Raw genomic sequence first — 18,917 nt, forward strand, 5'->3', positions numbered from 1 at the left:
CTTCTTTTTGTTTACTGTGTACCTTAGGCAACTTAGCAACTTTGTTACAAAAGCCAGATGCTGTAGTAGGATGTCTTTGCTATCCGCTTGGATCAGGCAGTCGTCCAGATATGGATAAATTTGTATTCCTCGCTGTCTGCAATATTCAATTACTGATGCCAGGCATTTCGTGAATACTCTGGGCGCAGTAGATAAGCCAAAGGGCAATGCAGAGAATTGATAATGCGTTGTGCCTGCCAAAAATCTGAGGTATCTTCTGCAATCTTGTCTGATAGGGACATGCAGGTATGCCTCTTGGAGGTCCAATGTTACCAGCCAAGACTCCTTGCCCAGCATGGGAAGAAGCTACTATAGTGTGAGCATTTTGAATTTGGGAATGTCCAGGTACATGTTTAGTATTGAAAGGTCTAAGATGGGTCTCCAGGCTTTGTCCTTTCTTGGTACTAGAAACAGTCTTGAGTAAAATCCTTGACCTTGCTCTTTTGCAGGAACCTTTTGAATTGCTTTCATGCCTCTGCCCATTGGTTTGTTGGCAGATTTGGCATGCCTCTCATCCGTGGCACAGTGTGGAAATGAAATCTGTAGCCTTGGGTGATAATATCCTGAACCCATTTGTCCTTTCTTATGATGTGTCAGTTTTGTGGAAAAAGAGCCAGTTTTCCTCCTAGAGGTGCTGCTTGGGCAGTTTTGCTTGGCAGGCGAAGAGGAAAGTCATTGAGCTTGTTTTCTGAAGGGTTGAGATCTGTCGTCTCCCCCCTTTGAGTTGTTGTTTGCCATTGTCTAGGCCTGAAGGTACCTTGTGCCTAGCCTCTGCCCCTAGGGAGTCTGTACCGGCCCCTTTGGGGTCTGTCTGAAGCAGGAAAGGACCAGTTTTTTGATGGCCAGTTTCTGCTGAAGCGAGGAGGTTGTACCTGTAAAAAATCTTTAACTGTTTGCATTGATTTTGCCTTTTTTTCCATCTTCTTTAAAACTTCCTCTGCTTTGACACCAAATAATGCATCCTTTTGCAGTGGAGCATCCAGTAACTTTGCTTTGACATGTTCTGGTAAGGTCTGCTCTTTTAGCCAAGCATGTCTACGTATTACAGACCCTGTGACTGCTGCTCTACACGAGGCCTCCAAAGAATCAAAACCCCACTGCAAAGAATGTTTTCCCACTTGTTCTGCTGCATGCAACAAATATTGCATCCCTTTGAAATCTAGCTGATCTGTTTGAGGGATTATTTTCTGTTTTAACTGAGTAAGCAAGTACTGCTGGTATTTAATCATGTGGAATTGGCAGTTTAATGCCCTCATGGCTAAAGTGGCAGAGGTATACACTTTTTTCCCCCATCTTTCTAATGCCCTGGAATCTCTTTCCGCAGGTAGTGGATTCTTAGAAGTAGAGGCCTTAACCCCTTTGGGACCCTGGGAAATGGTTTCTGGGTCTGCAGCAGGGCTTTTATATAAAAACTTGTGAGAGTCAGGGACTCGATAGTATCTGTCTGGTTTACGTGGTGCTGGAGGTAAGGAATCTGGATTTAGACTGGATTCAGAGTAGACATCATCCAGAATGTCTAAAACAGGAGGAATGGCTAGGGGTCTATGCTGTGGTAGAAGAAGAAACTCGCGGAGTGTTTTCTTGGAGTCAGAGTAATCTTATCCTTCCCAGTGGAAATGCTCTCTCATGGTGTGCAGAATTTCCCCAAAAGAGAAGTCTTCAGGGGGGGGAACAGAGGGAATAGACTCCTCAGCATCTGAGTCTTCATAGAGAGGGAAGGGGTAATCCTGTTCCTCAGAATCTGCTGAGGAAATGGATTCCTGGTCAGAAGGAGGTAAATCTTCCTCCAGTCTAGGCCTTTTGTCAGGAGGGGGCTGGGAACCTCTGATAAGGGTAATCAGGTCTTCAGCCATTTTGAGCATCTGTTTTTTAGGCATAGGAGCCTGTGTGGGAGTCTGTGGACCCGGTTTCCTAGCCTTTGGAAGTTTAGTGTATGACTTAACGGAGAGAGTCGTCGGTTTAAAGATGCCTTCTGAAACCGAAGGCCTGTCCATAGTCTCCGGATCACAGCCAGTTGAAGAGGAACCGGCTCCAGCGGCCCAGTAGATTCTGACTGAGAGGCAGTCATATTTTCTAAATCTGCGGTAGTCAGGGGCTGCGCAGGCACCTCACTTAATACCGAAGATCCAGCGGCAGGCCTAACCGAGACCTCGGTATGTGGTCTAGGTCTAGGCTGCCTGTCTTTGTCCTTTTGTTTTTTAAGCATAGCGGTTGTCGGAGGTTCCGACGACATAATGTAGTTGAATTTTCTGCCAAAATAATGTCAGGCGGTGTCAGCCCGACGCTTAATAGTGTGTTTATTGAACCTAGCGCAAAATCGACAACCAGAAACGTCATGGTCTGGGCCTAGGCAAGGAATACAATAAGAATGAAAATCCTTATGAGGTATTTGCTTCCCACAAGAAATGCAATTATTAACTTTGTCTGACATCAGTCTTAGGCAAGAAAAGTTTCCCCAACGGGGTACTTAGCTTTATAGAAGACTTCAGCTGAAATTCTGTTAGAAAATCTCAGGAGCTGGCCGACCGGCACTTGCGAACTGCTTCTGCTTCGGGCACCGCGCGGCAAGAAAGACTGAAGAAAATGGCGTCGGCTGCCTCTTTTATACCCCTGCCGCACTGACGTCAGGGAAGAAGCGATGACAACTGACGCCGGACCAAGGCTTTGGAATTCAGGCCGACTGCGGGACCGCCTGACGGCAGGATAACCCAAGTGTGATGACTGCAGCAGCATAGCACGAAGAACATCAGAGAAATTTGATTTAGAAGATGTGGAAGAATTCCCTGGAAGATGAAGAGAGAGACAGACTCCCACTGCCACTTGTAACCCTTATGAATTAAATTCAGAACCTATTTTTTGTGACAATTTGTTGCCAAAGAGGGAAATAAAAAACTAAGTTCTGGGACTAATTAATGGGATTGCCAGGATGGGAAGGAATGCTTCAGTAATCTTTCCAAAATTACTCAACTGTCCTTTTCTCTGGAAGTTCCCTCTTACTTTGAAACTCACTGCCACTTGTTTGAAACTCTACCGTCTAGAAGCTTGTTGAAACTACGTTTTCTGCTTTTGGTAGAAAGATCCATAGTTTGAGGGAAAATTATTTGCCAACTTGGAAAAATGTGAATAACACCCTAGATTACTTCCCTCTTTCATCAAATTGTTTGAGAACCTGCGTAATAGAGGACCCAGATAAAATTCATTTATCTAAAGGAGAAGTCAAAATTTCAGCTTCAACAGCCTCAGGAAATGTAAAGTAAGTATGGTCACTTGGGAAACAGAAGCAATTAAAGAATTCAAAATAGACTTGTTTTCTGAATAGGGTAAAACTGGCAGTTACATTCCTCATATTGTCAAAAGATGCCAACAGAGACTAACATGTGAGCTTAACAGTTGAGAATTTAAAAGGTAAAGTGACACAGAAAAATAAATTATTTCCCAAATCTGTCCAAAGCTTGTCAGAATGAGCTAGATTAGCATTAACAAAGCTTTTTTGCTGCAGGCGAATTATAAACAGAAACTGTAGCAGGTTTATAACTTGGACAAGAAAATAAATACTTACATGACTGAGGAACATATAATTTACCTTGCCTTTTTAAGTTTCTGGAGTCGGACTCTTAGGCATACAGTATTAATAAAAAGCATTCCCCAAAAGTTGGCAAAAGTTAAGAAACAGCAACTGGTTGAGAGGAATTCAATTTGCAATAAATCATAATACTTTCTCAAAGATGCTGGAAAATCATTTTGTTCTCAATGAAATCTTGGATTAATTTTGGAGATAGTTTCAAAGAAAGAAAATTCCTCAATAGAAGACTGAAGAAAATCTTTCTTTGGAATCAGATACTGGTACTTAGCGTAAAGCATAGAAGATTTCCATTCTCAATCCATTCCCTGTTCTTCAGACAGAGACTAATCAGTCAGACGAAACAGCTTTATTTTTACTCACTGAATTCCACTCAGAATGCAAAGTGTTTAAAGCCTGCAAGAAACCCTGAGCCAGTTCAATACACTCTTCCTTATCAACAGAAGCAGGAACCAGAGGAAGATAAATGTTAAGTTTCTGTCTCCTTTTCCTAAGGATATCTCCAGGAGACCAAATGCAAGCAGGAGCTTCACCCTGGGGAAAATGTCTTTTTCTCCGGCCACTAAAAGAAGCTCTATGCTTTCTCATTCAGCACCAACAAAAGTGGCTTTCTCATGACTGCCAGCTGCAGATGATGTGCTTGACCCCCAGTCTTAGTGGCTGAAAGGACAGCATCAGAGGAATTCAGAGAAAAAAGCAAATGATCTGAGGAACAAAAAATTGCCACAGCATAGTCACCCATAACCGTCTGAGGCAAAGACTGACCTCAGTGTCTTGGGAAGGGCACCTTATTAACTTTCATTTTCTTAGGTCCAGAGGAAGGTAGAACTATGGGACCCATAAGCTGTTCCACAATTCTGTTGAAAAGAAGCCAGACCTGTGGTTAGCAAAGCTACTAAGAGTCGATGGCACGCAAGTTGTCAAAAGACATGATCACAAACAAAAATACATAAGTACAGTCCACAACCACTAGCCCCTGTCCACAAATAGCAATTTCAATAAAATTAGCCCAGACGTTTCCACAAAACTGCTTAAATTAAACACAAGCAGTAAAAGTTATAAACAGAAAAGAATAGTACAGTTGTTTAAGTTGCACTTACCCATAATAGTACATGTTGAAATTCCTCATTGCTGTAGTAGCACTTAGGTGGGGAAACAACCCATATAGCTTAAAAAGCAACCAGCTAGCCTCCAAAGACTCAGGTTCCCCTCTCTACTCCTTCACTCTGACTGCTGACTAACTAATCATCAGAAGGGAAATAAGCAGTCAATGTGCAGCTTCCTTCAGGAATTTCTTAAACATACCACAGGAGAGGAGCCTAACAATCCTAAAATAACCAAACAATAGAAGCAATAAAACATATAAAAGTACAGACTAACACAACTCTAATTTATATCTAGACTACAACAATATACAGGAGTAGCGGGGTGGAGGGTTGTTGTGGACACTTCAGCAGTGACAAATTCTCCAGCACATAACTGAGATCCCAAGGTAGAGCAAAGTTGTTTACAAGGTGGTCTCAGGTGTAAAACTCCTTTCAGAAGCTATCTGATAACAGAGAAGAAAGAGGAGGATCCATTGGTAGACATGCAGAAATGGCCACAAGATGAACCTTTACAAAGGAATAAGCGAGACCAGAGGAAATTAACTCACACAAATATTTGAGCACCAGTGGCACAAAATCACTGATGGGCTCCTGGTTACTGGCAAGGTACCAAGTCAAAAATCACTTCCACTTACCAACATAGGATTTTCAAGTACCAGGCTTTCTTGCCTCCTTTAGTACCTGTTGCACGACCTCATGAAATAAGTGCCTGAAAGGCAGCAAAACTTACTCATACAGGCAACTGAAATTGATTGATATTGGGGTGAGTCAAACTCCCTTTGTCTTGTGTGTGCACATTCAGATTTGAGCTGTCCACTTCCATACGTAGGGAAAACCAATGTTACCAGGGCCAAAATATGGTCACCACAATTACTTTTGGGGTATCCTTTTGAATTTTCAGAATTACTCTGGAAATCAATGAAAGGCTGGAAAAGCATAAAGGAACATTCCTGCTCAAGGGAACGAAAATGTATCTATTTTCCAGGCTTGCTTTCAAGGAGCCCTGGAACAAAACTTGTTTAGTTTTCTGTTTCGAAAGGAGGTGAACAAACCTATGTGAGGTGTTCCCAAAAAAATGGATCAATTCTTAGAAGAACCCCTCAGTCAATTTCCATTTGTGATTGTCTGCCCTGGTCCTGGAAAGCTTGTCTGCTACTATGCTTTGCTATGACGGAATGTGAAATAATTGGAGGGTTAAGGAATGCAGAAAAGCTAACTCCCAAACTATCAATGTCAAGCTGCAAAAGGGGTTATGACCTTGTACCTCCTTGTTTGTTTATATACCACATGACTGTGGTACTGTCAGTAATCATGTAGAGAATTTCTGGGAACCAAAGGTGATGGACAGAATTCAAGGCACAGCCAACATCTCTTTAAAGTTGATGTGCTTTGGTCGGTCTGAAGGATTCCATAGGTACTGTTGGAAAATGCTCCCCAAGCAAAACCTGACAAGTCTGGGATGACAGATTGAATTGGGGTCTGAGGAGAAAAGGGGAGACATGGGTACAATTTAATTTATTGTCTCAACCAATGCAGGTCCCTTTTTATACAGCACAACACTGGAATTTGATACTCCAGTTAATGCAAATGCTGGGTCCATATTTTTTTAGAAACCACTGTATCTTTTTCCTGTGTAATCTGGAAAGAGATACCAAGACAATCATAGTAGTCAAACTCTAGGATCCTGATAAATTTTCTCGCAGAAGTCTGAGTGTTTTAGGCCTTTTGAATAGAAGAATGTATAAAGCATCCCAGAAACACAATCCTGTAAAACAGAGTCGAGCAAGATTCTGCAATATTTATCCTGAAGCCCAGATTAGTCAAAGATACATAGCCCATGTTAATGTCTCTTGACTTCTGGATAAAAACTCTGCAAAGATAAGCAAGTTTTCTAAATGAGGAAAATTTGTCTGCGATAAGCTATGATTCGGGCTAAACATTTTGTGAATACCACTGCAGCTGTAGAAAACCAAAGAGTAATGTATAGAACTGATAAAGTGATCCATAAACATGGAACATTAGGATTTTTCTGAAACATATGATTATGGGAATATGATAAGTATTTTTTATGCCTTGAATTAAGTAACATGAGGAGTAAGAGATAATAGGATCTGTAAAGTCAACATTTTCAACTTTGGAACTTTCACGTATAGATTTATAAATGAAAAATGTAGTAGTGTTCTCCAAGGGGCCCCCTTTCATATCATAAATATCCTGGAATAGAAGTATTTGCCCCTTTGACTAAAAGGCACTGGCTCTATGACTTCATGCGTATGGAAAGACTGAAGAGCCTGTGGAAAATGTGTGGCTGGTTTGGAGGTTGGGAAGATACTCACCTGAAAGGAAGTTTCTGTATCCAGTGCTGTCTGGAGACCTCCTGCACCACTTTTAACACCCAGAAGTCAAAGACAACCTATTGCCAAAGGGAAATGTTGAATGCCAGTTTCTGGGACAGATCTCTGGAGATATTGGCCAAGGGAGAGGAAGGAGGTTAAGGAATGCTAGTATAGTCATTCTATTCTGTTGGTCTGTCTGTTTTTTTCAGAAAAGTACCCTGTTTTTATTGTTGTTACCCTCTGGCCACCTCTTTTTGCATTTAGTTTGACAGAAAAGAACTGGTTTTGCTTATTTGTCTTTTTTTGTGAAAGAAGGAAGCCTATTGGATTTGTACTGGGGTGCATGAGATATCTTAGAAACTTCCTGAATTCATTTCCTTCTTTAATTATATTGTTTGAGAATCCGACTAGAACAGCTAAACAATACTTCCTGAACTATAGCATTCACAATTTATCTAATCAGCAAACTTTTAGTTACATACTGAAGCATATTTTCTGAACAGTTTAGCAGTAGCAGTGGCCACTGACACTGTACCTGCATAACCATACACACTCTACAAAGCATGTATAGATACCTGAGAAAGGGTATAAATAACTTGGTTCAGAAATGAGCTGTCTCAGTAGAAGCCAATTCTCTCAGACTGTCAATATGACAGCATAAATTGCCACAATTATGCTGAGTAATTCAGAATTCTTAAGACTAAAAAGAAAGAAGAAAACATTCACTTGCCAATATTATCCAACATGTTATCCTCCTTATTACCAGGTAAAGGGTTGGTAAAGAGCACCAGTCTATTGTCACTATGAGACACAGTTAAAATGGCATCTGGGTCTGAGCTACAGTGAGAGAAAAGAACTATATTAGTCTGTGGTACCTTACAGAGCTTAACTGCTTTTTTAGGGAATGACAGTTGGGTAACATGATAAGAACAGGCTGCATTCAACACATCCTCCCTGGCTGGCAGTATAAGGGGGATGGGAGAGGAATAAGGTATACCCATTTGTAAAATACAATATCTCCTCAGTTCAGGGGAACATCTATTTGTTCCCATAAAAAATACTGTATTCACCTTAGCAATGATCTGATTAAAAGAAAATTCCTCCACAGGAAGATAAGGATTATTGTTTCCTCAAGACTCAAGGCTTGGGAATCTGCAGAAGAAGAAGCCCCATCTCTGTGCAAAACAGAATCATCAGATTCCTCAGGAATAATCTGACAGGAAATGCCCATCTGTAAAAGCTTCTGCATACCAGGATTTGCTGCCAGAAATGGCTGTGTAGCCAAGATAAGTAACAACTTTTTTATCAGAAATGAATTCATCAAAAGGGCAATGTTTAACTTTTTTTTTTCTTAGCAGAAGAGTACTAACTCAAAGGAGAGATGTTTGCCCAGTCAAATGGCCTCTTCCCCTGGTTACCACAAGAAGAATCTCCCAGTGTGTCTCTCAGACCCAGAGAAGATGGTTGTCTCACACCTATATTGGACACTGGAACAGCCAAAGAAGGCATGGCTAACCTCCAGTTCATGCTAGCCAAAAGGGCAATAAGAGAGGAAGCCACACAGGTAAGTGATTGGTCCTAGGAACAAAGACCACTGCAGGTTCACCCACTGTTGGCTGAGACATAGAAAGAGTTCACAACAAAAAAGGACTTCTTGGTATGTGAACAAGAAGAGCCAGCCAGACCGGATTGAGTAGATGAGCTGTAACTAGAGAAAAAGTACCAAAAGCGGTAAGAATTACTGCAGCAAGTCATTCAGAAGGTAAGTTGTCACAGTGTGTTCTTAAGCAACATGCTTACACTCACAATATTTTCCTTGGTCCTTAGATTATAAAAAAGTAAAACTAGAACAAAGATTCCCAGTCAGTACTGTTCAAACACTCATACACACACTGACAGAATCAAAATGTTAGGTAGATTATTACGAAGTGAGCATAAGCATTACAGTGACACGCAAGTTCCCTCCTGTTCCTCTATAAACTTTTCTGTTCCACAAAATTCAAAGTTTACACAAGCAGCACAATTTTTTCAGAAAAGTAACCCCAAATACTAAAATAAACACTCTAAGCCAAAGACTGCATTTCCTGACAAGAAACGTCTGATATTGTGAAAAAATACTGGGTTTCCTTAAACAGGAATTAGCGCTTTTAGTCAAAAACAAGTTAAAGTGTTATTTTTTTTAAAAAGCAATAATTTCTAAGTAGAGGGGTTCCCCAATGGGGACTTCTCTGCCAGAAATGACGCTCTTAACTGACTGTTGCTCATATGAAGCCCAAGAGATGCTTCTTCTCGAGATGACAAGAAATTGCTGCAGAAAGTTTCAGTCTATCTGCTGATTTCCCTTCCAGGGGATTAGCCAAGCCGCAGTCAAAGTGAAGGAGTGGGGTGAGAGGACAGAGCTTTTTGAAGCTGGATGGTTGTTCCTACGTGAAAAACAATCCATATAGCCTAAGGGCTACTGCAGTAGTGGGACTGATGAACATCAAGTCTGTCTAACAAGCTAGTCTCGAGAACAAAACATAATTCCCAGCAAAATACACTGTGCCTGTCAAAAATACCAACAGTTTCCAAAGAAAAAATATACTGTGGAAGGTTTTCCCCAAAGGGAAATTATCTGTCTAGCAAAGGAAGATTGCCAGTTGAACGCTGATCCTCTGACACCCGAAAGTGGAGCACTCTGTCAGGTCAGGTGGCAAGAAAGTGCTGAAGATTTTGCTGCCCTGACTGCTATTTTTCTCCCATGGAATCTTATGCATTAGCAGTCTGGGTGCTTGTGTGTACGGTAGACAAAGGTTGTAGAAGCCTGACTAGGCTGTTATATCCTTGGCAGGATATAACTCATTTAATGAATGACCATTAAATGAGATCAAATACAGAAGCAATCAAACTAAAAAAAAAAATACATTGGGGGACATCTGAGTATTTGAATGCACAGTTAAACACATGAATATCTGTTCTAGTAAAATTAGTCACACAAATAAAGGATAAGACAGGGATTATCTGCAGGAGGGGGCCAGTATCTAGTTGTGTCAAAGTGTATATATAGTTGCAGCATTTCTATATTTCTAATTGTGAGGTGAAGCTATTTAATGTTATCAACTTGGCAAAGAATTGATAATATAATGAATGGGTATGCTGATATTAAACATTATAAATACAGGCTGTCAAAAGGAGGGGTGTAAATATATATTCAACACATCACTTTTAGAACAGGATAAAGAACCTAGGGCAGCCTTGTGGATTTGTATAAATATATCATGCATGTGACTTGAATAGTAGAAAGATATGTAAACCCTGTGATTTAATAAATGAATAACATAGGGATCATTAGCTTGGGCAGAGCTTGAAGTTGTAAATGGCAATAAAGTCTGATAAAATGAAAATAAATAATAATAAAAAAAAATCTGACACCAAAAGAAAAATAACCAAAACAAAAACGGTGGTACAAAGCTCCAAACTCAGAATCAAAAGTCAAACAGAGAAGCGGAGAGTGAAATCCAAGTATTTAAGCCACTGTTTATTCAAACAATTTTCCACAAAATAAAATGTATGACACTCTGTATTCTAACATAAACGCTATTAAAAGTCTGATTTTATAGACGAAAACGCGTGTGTTTAATAGCGTTTATGTTCGAATACAGAGTGTCATATATTTTATTTTGTGGAAAGTTGTTTGAATAAACAGTGGCTTAAATACTTGAATTTCGCTCTCCGCTCCTCTGTTTGACTTTTGACCAAAAGAAAAATGTTACTAGATGACCCTGCTTGGATGTTAGAAAAGGAGTCCTGCAAAAGACTGAACTGTGTGAGTACCAAGTAATTACTAATTAGATTTGGGAGAAAAAACACTGCGCATTTTAGGATGTTACAGTTGTGTAATTGACTGTGAAAATCTCAAGAATGTCTTTATGACTGCGTTTTGTTTTCTGCTTATTTCCCAATTTATTTTGCTGTAAATAAACTTCCATTTTTGAAGTATGAAGCTGGCTGTGAAAAACCCATTTTATTTCTTAAAACACAAGAAAGATACTATAGCAGATTTGCAACTGCCTCCTTATGCTTGTCATATGTAGACATTCAACAACCTTATAATTTTGTTCAAGTTATAAGATATTGGGAAATACAAAGGTACACATGTTGAGAAAATGAATGGGATTTTTTTATTTATTCAGTCATGAATCTGAATTAAAAATTCCACATTACTGCACAATTTGGAAGCAGAAGAAATACAATTTTATCATCATAAAAAATAAAATGGTAAAGGGTTCAGTGAATTCAACAAAATCTTATGCACATCATTACAAGTGGTAATACTATGTCTGTTGGTTACAATTATTATACCTTGATGAATAATTAAAATATAGTTGACAAAACTACCACACAACTGCAGTCACTTCTCTGTGAGTGAATATGATTTTTATTATTGTTATTATTATTATTATTAAATTATTATTATTAAAATGTCTTGTAATACTTTGGAGCTTTTCTCCCCAGCCCTCCACTGAAAATGGGCTCCTACCCAGTCGGACTTTCTGGTAATCATATGTAAATTAATAAATAAATAATGATCTACACATCACTGGTTTAAACAGGACCAAGAGACAAATTCCACAAAAAAATATGAAAATGCCCCCATAGCCTTTGCCTAAAATAAAACGCGCTGTTGCAAGTGAGGATGCATAGCAGTTCATCAATGTGGGGACAATTAGAGTCCATTGTGAAATAAGTATGTCCCAGGTCTAGCAAGGGGTGATGAATGAGACAGACAGAAGAAGGGGTAAAGGTGGAGGTCTAAAGTTCTGCACAGCTTCCTGAATAATGCTGCCCTCAATTCATCTCTTTTTCAATGCAGGTATGGCCCCCTCTTCTGTTCAAAAATGAAGAGACTCAAGACCTAGGAGAGGCTGATGGCCGATAACTATAAAAATGACTTGGGAAAAGAATTACATTAATAATGTTATGCTATTATACCAATATACTTATTCTGAAAGGGGTTTTTTCACTGACTGCTCTCTAGAGAAACTTCTAACACTACCTCTTTTCACATGCATACTAAACTTTGATTTTTTACTTGGATAATGATACAACTGTGAGGAATATTTTAGTTTTATTTTCAATTACTGTAAATGTATTTTTAACTTAAAAGATTCTAAACTATGGGTCTGTATAACTGCAGTACTATCTTTAAACACTTCTGCTTTTGTTTTATCAATTTATATTGGTCACATGTACACATGGTACTTTACTTTTTAAATAAAAAAGATTATGTATTTAATTAGTTACATAAAAGAAGGGCTATTTGTCTACAGAGTTTGTACAGCCTCTGATGAGATTAGGTAGTAGGACTTTAACTTCTTAAATGTTAAAATACTGACAAGGCTGGGAATGCTTCTGAGCTACTGTTCTAGGTAGAAGTGGCTACCAGTAAGAAGGTCCTGTGACTAGTAGTTTGGATATTTTGGAAAAATAAAGAGTGTCTCAGTTTTGGTTGCTTGTGCAGAGGAATCTGAATGGTAGATGGTCAGCGAGGGAAGACCTAAGCAAGATACACTAATTTAGATTAAAAATGTAGATTAATGGTGCTATAATGAAAGTACCACTGTGGACAACCGGTGGACAGCTGGCACTGGCCAGGACCTGACAGTGATGTTGTCACTGGGAATCTGAAACAAGCAGCAGCAAATAAAGTCTGAAGAACTGCTTTGTTGGTTTAATTTAAAGTAGTGAGAGGTCATATTCTAAGATAGGAAAGAATGGCTATGTTCCTAAGGACAAGGCAGGTTTTTCTAATGAGTAAACTGCTGACCTGACAGCACCTGTTGATCAGTGTTGAAATTTTATTTTGCGCATTGTTAATATAGTTCATCGATAATATTACATACCTTCATTATTCTGCCAAGCAATATGTAGGCTTTAACAGTTTTTAAGGTGGTACCAGGATGTGATACATTCTTTCAGCTTACGTTAACAAAGTACAGTTGTGTAAAATCTTTCCATAACAGTAGATGTATTGCTCTTCACTGTTGAAGTATTCTTCACTAAAGGGATCCCCTGCCTAGGAAAGACCAATGTCCGGCCAGTATACCAAAGCCTTAGAATTTAAGGACGTCACACCTATGCTCCCTGTAGGGCATAAAGGTGATGTACATACCTCAGAACTGAGAAACAACAGTCCAATGAGAGAAGGAGAACATGTGTATCCAGAAGGAAAAAAGGACAGGAGAAAAAGGGGGAAGAGGAAGGGAACAAAAACTGCAACAGTTAAGAGACGGACATCTAATAGTAAGATTTTACACAACGCTACTATGTTCTTCCATATCACTTTTGCAGTATTCTTCACTAAACAGAGAATACAAAAGCTCAAGAGGAAACCTGGGAGGAGGAAGGCCCAGAAGAGCTCTCAAGAAACCCATGCAGGACACCTCTGGCAAAGCCAGCTCTTGCTCTGGAAACAACATCCAATTTGTAATGCTTAGCAATGGTATGGACATAAGTACAAGTAGCAGCCTCAAAAAACACCAAAGGAAGCCACAAACCTGTTAGAATGAGCTTTTACTAAGGCAGAAAGACTTTTTCCATGAAAGGGGTAACAAAAGGAAATGGCCTTAGAAGACATGGTTTGCTTAGAAACAGTCAAACCTAAAGATCTAGGAAGAAAAGAAATAAAAAGCTGCTCAGATTTGTGAATTGTTTTAGTCTCATCTAAATAATATCTGATCTGCCTATGTAAGTCCAAGGTGTGAAGAAACTTCTCACTAGCAGATTGCAGAGAAGGAAAGAAATGTGGGCAAATTGATAGATTGATTAACAGATAATTTAATAACAACCCTGGGTATAAAAGAAGGATTAGTGCAAAGAGACACCCTGTTCCTTATGAAAAACTAAAAAAAGAGGAACAGCCATAAAAACCTGAAGCTCAGACACTTTCTTAGCTGAAGTAAAGACCAAAAGAACAGTCTCCCACACACAATGCTGCAAGGAAGCTGAAGCTGCAGGCTCAAAAGGAACCCAAGTCAATTTTTCAAGAACAAAATTAAAGTCCCTGGAAGGAGGAACAGGTTTCCTGGGGGCTCTAATATTAAGGATGTCTTTAAGAAATTGTTTAACCTCAAGCCTACAGACCAGAGGAGAATGCAAAGGTAGACAAGCAGAAATAGCTGAAAGGTGAGCATTAACTGAAGAATACATCAACCCAGCATGTAGCAAATCACACTAATATGAAAGAACTAGAGGAATCTCTTCAGAAAGTGGATCCTTGCTACAGGCAGAGAACCAGACAGAAAATCTTTTCCATCTGAATACACAGGATTTCATGGTAGTGAGTTTCTTGGCCTCCTGCCAAATCCAAAGCACGTTCTCAGAAAAAAGGTGCCTAAAATGGATCAAAACCTTATCACCCACAGTGTTAGTTGAAGAGTGGACAAGGATGGATGAGAGACCCCCTGTCTTATGTGAGCAGGTCCACCCTGTGAGGTAACTTGTGATGACTGCCCTTGGCTAGGTGCAGACAAAGAGGGAGCCAAAGCTGTTTTGGCCAAAAGACTCTGAAGGACTCTTGCTCTATCTTCAGTAGGACACTCAGTATGAGAGGAAAGGGAGGGAAGGAGTAGAGAAACATTCCTTTCCAAGAAAAAGACAGGGTGTCCACCTTCCATACCACAGGACTTGGGACTCTGGTGCAAAAAAAGAGAAAGTTGTCTGTTCAGAGGGGAGGCAAAAATATCTATCTGAGGAGTACCCCAATGGTTGGGAGGCAAAAAGATCTACCTGAGGAGTACCCCACTGGTGGACAACGTCCAAAATCACATCCCTGTGAAGCATTCACTCACAAGCCTGTATTATGGACCTGCTCAGAGAATCTGCTACATTGTTTTGTTATGAACAAATATAAACAGCCTGAAGCATCACCTGATATTGGACAGCCAGGTCCCAAACTTAAAGAGCTAGTCCACACAGAAGGTAGGACTGTGTCCTCTCCCTTGCTTGTTAATGTACCAAACCACTGTGGTATTGTCTGTAAAGATTTTGAGAGGTCCTGGAAGGAAAAGAATACAAAATGTCTGAAGAGCATGAAGCAGAACTCTCATCTCCTTGATGTTGATAAGGTCTGCCCTAGGATGAATGGGCCAAAGACCCTGAACCTTTAGAGGACCAGAAGAAAAGCACCCCGCCCTGCACCTGAAGCATCTGACAAAAGTTCCTGAGTGGGACTGGGGGCTGAATAGAAGCCCTGGATTAAGAGACAGCTGATGAATCCACCACTGAAGCTCTATTTTAAGGCAAGGAAGAAGAGGGAATAGGAAGTCTAAAGGATGACAGTGTTACAGCCATATTGACTTTAGAAACTACTGTAGCTTCCTCATATGGGGTATGACTAGAGGTAGCAGAGGAATGATGGAAGCCATGAATCCCAGAGCCCTTAGAAATTCTCTGGCTGTAAGTGAGACCTGAGAAAGAAGGGATTGAAAAAAAAGGCAATTAGAGCAAGAGCCTTGGGTGGTGGCAGGGAAGTCGTCATAGGAATGGTCTGGAGCTTGCAACCGACAAAAAAATGATCCTCAGAAGACATTAGGAAGAATTTTTGGACATCTGTCATAAACTCTAGGTTTTGTAAGAGTGAAGGAGAATAGTGAAGGCGCTGAAGCAAGGTCTCTGGGGAGGAAGCCTGAATGAGCAAGTTGTCCAGGTAAGGAAAGATATGTATCCCCCACAACCAGCAAAAGGCAATCACAAGAGTGAGGCATTTGGTGAAAACCCTTGAAGCAGTAGAGAGGCCAAAGGGCAAAGCAGAGAACTGAAAATACAAGGAAGAAACAGAGAAATGCAAATATTTCCTGAAATGGGGATTAATAGGGATCTCTGAGTTCCAGAGAGACCAGAAAAGCCTGAGGAAAAAGAAGAGAAAATAGAGTCTGATTGGACAGCATCCAGAAGGACGGGATCTTCAGAAAGGTGTTGAGCTGAGAAAGATCAGGAATGGGCCTCCAGGTGCCTTCTTTCCTGGGAAACAAAAACATTCTGGAAAAAAAACCCTCCCCCTTCTGAGAAGCAGAAACTGCTTGGATGGTGCCTTGAGACAAAAGGCCCTGAAGTACATCCAGAAAAAACAAACAGTCACTGTTCCTGAGCAGGATGGGAAATGCTCAGAAAAAGAGGAAGGGATTTCCATACCATGAAGTATCCCTGATGGATGATGAACAGAACCCAAGAATCCTGAGTGATCTTTTACTAGCTGGGAAGAGACAGGGAAAGATGAAAAGTAAAGGAACCTGACTTAGGATGGAGGGAAGCAGATAGTCAGAACCTGGCTTGTCTGGAAAAGGAGGCATCTGAGTAGACTTAGCAGGAGAAGCCTTTCTAGAACTCTTTTTATTTTTGGGAGGAGGTCAAAACTGTCAATGCACAAAGGCAGGCTTAGAAGGATAACAACTGAAATTTAGGAATAGAGGAAACAAAAATATGTTTCGGTTCCTGCAAGGCCTTGCCCTTTTCTTGCAGGGACTTAGAGAGCTCAGCAACTGCAAAACCAATAGAGAGTTCTATTATCAAGGGGAGCATCCATCAACTTAGCCTTAATATATACGTTGGGCTATTCTAGGCAGGGGATCCCCCCTTTAGTGAAGAAAACTGCAACAGTGATCTGGAAGGACATTAGCAGTTCTACTCATGGATCTGAACAGCACAGCATTCCTCAAATACCTGGCTTTTACCAAAGAGGAGAAAATTCTAAATTTTAGCTTTTATGACTTCTGGGGAGGAATATGACCTGATAACTCTCATCACTGTAGCAAGAGATGTTCTCCCAGTCAGTGGAAGTGAGGCCAATTTTCAAAAATATGGTGTATAGTAGGCATCCCAGTATATGGCTGGTGAAACTCCTATGCATATCCTCAAAGGGGTTGATAGAAGGCCCTGCAACTAAATTTACCAGGTAACAGTTTAGCCAGTTTGCACCGATAGGATGCATACTGTGAGCATTGTTTTCATTTAAAAGGAGGGGTGGGAGACAGAATTGAAAACCTTATTAAGATGAATGAATGTTGCCCGTAAACAGCACCTTTCCCCATATATGAACACAGTTTATCAGTAAAGAATATAATGGTATGGTTATGTCTAAACTAGTGCTGGCAGGAACAAAGGAGATTATGCAGAGAGAGACAGGTAGACTGTTGAATAGCAATAACATTTTCAAAAAGTATACAGACAGTGTTGTAGCTAGGTCAAGTGAAAAACCGGGGTAATGCCCCAATCTGCATCCCCCAACCAGAGTTGAGGACGTAAGGGAAAAAAAGTCTTCGGAGGCTGAGGACCAAGGAGAAAAAAAGACAGTTACACTGAACTGCCATTCACAAACTGTAGCCAAGAACTAAATTAGCTCCTTGCTGCAGTTCCTAACAGTACACTGCTGGCAATCCCTGGAGTCATTACAGCAACAACAATCTCAATTATGGCTGCTTAAATAACTACAGATAGTGTTTGCAGGCTTGCAAGTACCAGTTGGCAGTTGTACACCCTAATATAAACTGTACCACTCACAGAATGGCATTTAAGCAGCTAAGATCACAACTGCAAACTGCATAAATAATTACAAAGGTTGCTTGCAGAGATCAAGCTGCACCTTTTACAGTGCTGACTGCACCCTTCTAATAGCTTATGCCCAGTGCAGTTGTCACTTTGTCCCACCCTAGCTGCGAGCAAGAGAGAGACAGGAAGCATCACAGGTATAATTTTGTAATGACCATAAAAGTAAAGGATTTGCAAAATCCTGGAAAGGCACTTGGAGAGAAAGACAAACTTATGATGCTCTGAGGAAGATGCCAACAAACATGATGCATGCCTTTAGAAACTAAAAATTAAGTCTGTCTGTGACTGAATGTCCACTAGGGGGATGAATTTAATAAACCTATTTTGTCCAGTAGAGTAACGGAAATAAAAGAAAAGGGTTACCAGGGCACTCAAGATTACTAGAATTTTGGGAGAAAAGGTTCATCCAGTTAGAGGGGATTGTCATTCTTTGCAAAATTCTACAAGATGCAAAGTCAGTATATGCACCTATTATATATGAGGAGAGATCAAGTGGTCATCTTTTAGAAAGGGCATGTAAGTAGCAGAAGGGACTCCGCCAATTTTGTAATTGCTGAAGAAATGACACTATTTATAAGGGAGCTCCTCACCACTGCATGTCAACACCAACAACATGAAATCAGTCAGTGTCTGCAGTGGAAAATTTACTGTTGCAGTGACTATCCCTAAAGTATTATTATGAATAAAACTGCAGTTGTCAATCTACAAACCTATCCTTGCTTCTCCCTTCTCAATGATTCCATGTATTTATCACTCCCCTCCTTTCACTTCTGTTAAGGGTGTAAGATAAACAACATAATTAATAACTGTAATGTTTGTCGCTTTAATGCCTACTCCTCCTCCTAACATTTTATTTCTACCCTACTTCAGTGCAGCGTATGATCAATGCAGTATGTCTGCTCATAGCTAATCTAGTTACCTAATCTGACAAATGTGAAAATGATTTACAACCACAGAGCAGAAAGTATTGAAGGCATTATGGAAAATGTTTTATTTCCATTCTTCTGCTTTTTAGTCTTATGGGAAACTACAGGTAAACAACTTCTTCAACCATCTTAATATGCACTGCTTTACACATTATCTATACATCACTTCTGTATAATAGCATAAGTCTGCATCTCTATATTAACAACAGCTATATGTGATCAAATCAGCAAGTGTTAAATGCAATATAATGCATGGAGTGCTGTGACTGTGCCCCAAAATCATAGAAAAAAAAGTCTTGTTAATAACTTCTCATATCTGCACGGTACTATACTGGATACATGAAAG

General features: G+C 40.1%; 1 protein-coding gene across 2 annotated transcripts in view; it reads right to left on the reverse strand.

Annotated features, from left to right (window-relative positions):
* Window positions 1–18,917, reverse strand: part of DRC1 (dynein regulatory complex subunit 1) — a 2,270,880-nt gene that overhangs the window by 1,027,044 nt on the left and 1,224,919 nt on the right. The window lies entirely within an intron of this gene.

This window comes from Protopterus annectens, chromosome 2.part1 (genome assembly GCF_019279795.1).
Source record: "Protopterus annectens isolate FY-2018-M chromosome 2.part1, PAN1.0, whole genome shotgun sequence".
Lineage (NCBI taxonomy): Eukaryota > Metazoa > Chordata > Ceratodontiformes > Protopteridae > Protopterus > Protopterus annectens.